We start from the raw sequence: 3134 nt of genomic DNA, 5'->3' as shown, positions 1-3134 counted from the left end.
CCACATCCCTCCTGAAGTGGGGCGCACAGAACTGGACACAGTACTCCAGCTGTGGCCTGACCAGCGTCGTGTAGAGGGGGAGGATCACCTCCTTGGCCCTACTTGAGATGCACCTGTGGATGCACGACAAGGTCCGGTTAGCCCTGCCAACCGTGACCTCGCATTGTCGGCCCATGTTCATCTTGGAGTCAATAATGACTCCAAGATCCCTTTCTGCCTCTGTGCTCTCAAGAAGGGAGTTTCCCATCTTACAAGTGTGCTGCTGGTTACTACTACCCAAGTGCAGCACCTAGAGAACCTTTGGTTCATTCCATGTTTGTGTTTTACTAGAGGATGACAAACCAGTTAGTCCTAGTGCAACCTGCACACTCACTCTCAGATAGTGGTAGTCAAGACATTATAGAGCCATAGACCTGATCTGAAAACATGCAGCTAGCAGAGCAGGAAAGCATTTAATCAGAGCAGGACTGAAATGGCACAGAGGGGCTTTTTGCTGCCCTTCTGCACATGGGGAAATTTTAGACTGGGCAGAGGCTTCTGAATTGTGGCCTCCAAATATGACTGTTTGATTCTGAAAGGAAAGTCTGTTTCTGGGCTGTACACTGATATTTAAACAGCAGTTGTTATCTAAATCAGCCCCAACGTGCCCAAGTAATAGAGGGCATATTGTTTCCCCCTGTACAGGTGCCTTTTACCACCTTCTGTACAAACACAGGGGCAGCATGAATTAGTCTCCACTATCATTCCCCTGCTATCCGTCTACCTCAGTTTACATCAGCTGAAGGCCAAGTCCAAATATTGCCAAATACAACCTTGAAGTGGAAAATCTTAATGCATTGTTTCCTAACCTATTGTTTCTTTTCCATGCTTACAAGCTCAGATGCTAAACAGCTAAAACAGAGTGGGATGTTAATATGAAATGTATTTAATTTTTCTTCTATAGCTGAGGTTTATCTGCATTTCTGAAGTAAGAAACAAGAGGCAGGCCTCCTCATCTCAAGCAAAGAGGTGACTTTCACTGCTTTAAGTTCATGCATTTGCTCTCTAGGCTTGTGTTATGGTTGGGGAGGATGGTAGGTGCTAGGCAGGGACTTGGCAACCTAGGGTCTTTATTTTTCTGTTGTCTAAAAGAAATGCATATGGCTCTTAGAGTATGCCCGTTTAGCTGCACATAAGTGCTTTTACAAATAACAAATCAATCATTTATATGGAAGTGAAGAATGTCCCAAAAGGGAACAGAATAGAGCTGCTGTGTGAGAAAAATATAGTGGAGTTTTACCACATATCTGACCAGAAAACATTCAAGCCTTTAAGGGTGGCAAATTACCCGGTATTAGGAATGGCTCTCTGACTGGTCTGTAGCAATTGAATTAAAGACTGGGACTGGAGTCTGCCTAAGTGCTAGTGGTTCCCATTTGATATCCTTTGATGGGATAAACTGGATAAGGGCATAAACAGGTTATGATCAAGCTTTGCACTGAGTTTTCAAACTATTTTCTTCGTGATATGCCAAACTATATGTCATCACGTTATACAGCTTCCTTCATCTACTGCAGTTATCCATAAACAAACATGTACTACTATATATTTACTCAATGAAATGAACCACTACTGCATTGACTGTATCTATTTTAATCATTTATTTGATTACCCTAAAACACACATTAAATGGAAGTCATCAGCTTACAAGCATACACCTACTGTCTAGTCAAATCAATCATTAGTGACTTGAATATTATTTAAACACTATCAAACAAGTAATCCCACATATTTGAGTAGAAGGGAGAATCCAAATAACATGGATTTTTTTGCTGCATTCATGTTGATTCTTAGCATTTGTTTTTGAAAGTATTATGAGCTGCAGGAAACGTATCTGGCTGTGGGCAATTGGGGAGAGTTGAGTACTGTAGAAGATGCACACAATGAGTATATCTTTTTGAAAACAATGAATTTAACTTCTTTGTTTCAGTTTTTTCTGACTTTCTCAGATCTCTGTTACTTCTGGAAATATGTGGACCAACCTCTAGCATGGTCATCCCTTCACTCACCACATCTTTTCCCTTGATTTTACACTCTAGAAATACAAAAGATGGAGAAGATTCACAAAAATAAATTGAATTATTATAGAATATTAGTAACATCTCTCATTAACCACTCAGAAGTTCAAATTTTGCAGATTTATTTCTGCTTCTTCATTTGCAAATGGGTCTTTTCTATATGGAATATTTAGTTTGATACCTATAGAAAACTCCTAAACACACTGAACACTAATATTAAACTAAGCTTACTTTTAATGCAGTTACTTAGAAAAGAATATGTTGGTAATGTGTTCGGCCAATAAACAGAATATAGATAAATTAGTATCTTAAAGAACTATGATAAAACCACATGAAACATTTATCACTACTTCTAGGGTTGGATTGATGTTAGAATCATAGAATCAATGAGTCGGAAGGGACCTAGACAGATCATCTAGTCCGACCCCCTGCCATGGGCGGGAAGGAGCACTGGGGGTGGCACGGGTCATAAGACCCCAGCCAGGTGCCTATCCAGTCTCCTCTTGAAGATCTCCAGGGAAGGTGAGACCACCACCTCTCTGGGCAGCCTATTCCAGGCTCTGGCCACCCTTACAGTGAAGTAGTTCTTCCTAATATCTAACCTAAACCTATTCTCCCGCAGCTTGTGGCCATTGTTCCTGGTGACTCCAAGGGGGGCCCTGGTGAACAGATTTTTCCGGAGTCCCTGCTGCTGGCCCCTGATAAGGTTGTAGGCAGCCACAAGATCCCCCCTCAATCTCCTCTTGCGGAGACTAAAGAGATTCAGGTCCCTCAGCCTCTTCTCATAGGGCTGGCCACGGAGGCCCCCAACCATACGAGTGGCCCTCCTCTGGACCCTCTCCAGGTTCTCCACATCCCTCTTGAAGTGCGGCACCCAGAACTGGACACAGGACTCCAGCTGTGGCCTGACCAGTGCCGCATACAGAGGGAGCAAGACCTCTCTGGACCTGTTAGTGGTGCCCCTGTTGATGCATGACAGGGTGCGGTTGGCTCTGCCTATTGCTTCATCGCATTGGCGACTCATATTCATCCTGGAGTCAATCACGACTCCAAGATCCCTCTCTGCCTCTGTGCTGC

The 3134-nt window shown here is 43.2% G+C and overlaps 1 long non-coding RNA gene across 2 annotated transcripts in view; it reads right to left on the bottom strand.

Moving 5' to 3' along the window:
* LOC109290074 overlaps window positions 1-3134 on the bottom strand; it is a 24239-nt gene that overhangs the window by 17698 nt on the left and 3407 nt on the right. The window contains exon 2 of one of the 2 annotated variants that reach the window (XR_002095513.1): window positions 1328-2074. This is a non-coding gene — a long non-coding RNA (uncharacterized LOC109290074). Of the gene's footprint in view, window positions 1-1327; window positions 2075-3134 lie in introns of those variants that run through there. The other variant, XR_002095514.1, reaches the window with a different exon arrangement.

The sequence above is a fragment of the Gavialis gangeticus genome, unplaced genomic scaffold, assembly GCF_001723915.1.
Source record: "Gavialis gangeticus isolate Ggan-Ray unplaced genomic scaffold, GavGan_comp1, whole genome shotgun sequence".
Classification (NCBI taxonomy): domain Eukaryota; kingdom Metazoa; phylum Chordata; order Crocodylia; family Gavialidae; genus Gavialis; species Gavialis gangeticus.
Note: the sequence above shows the minus strand (reverse complement) of the source record. Positions and strands in the feature narration are given on the sequence as shown.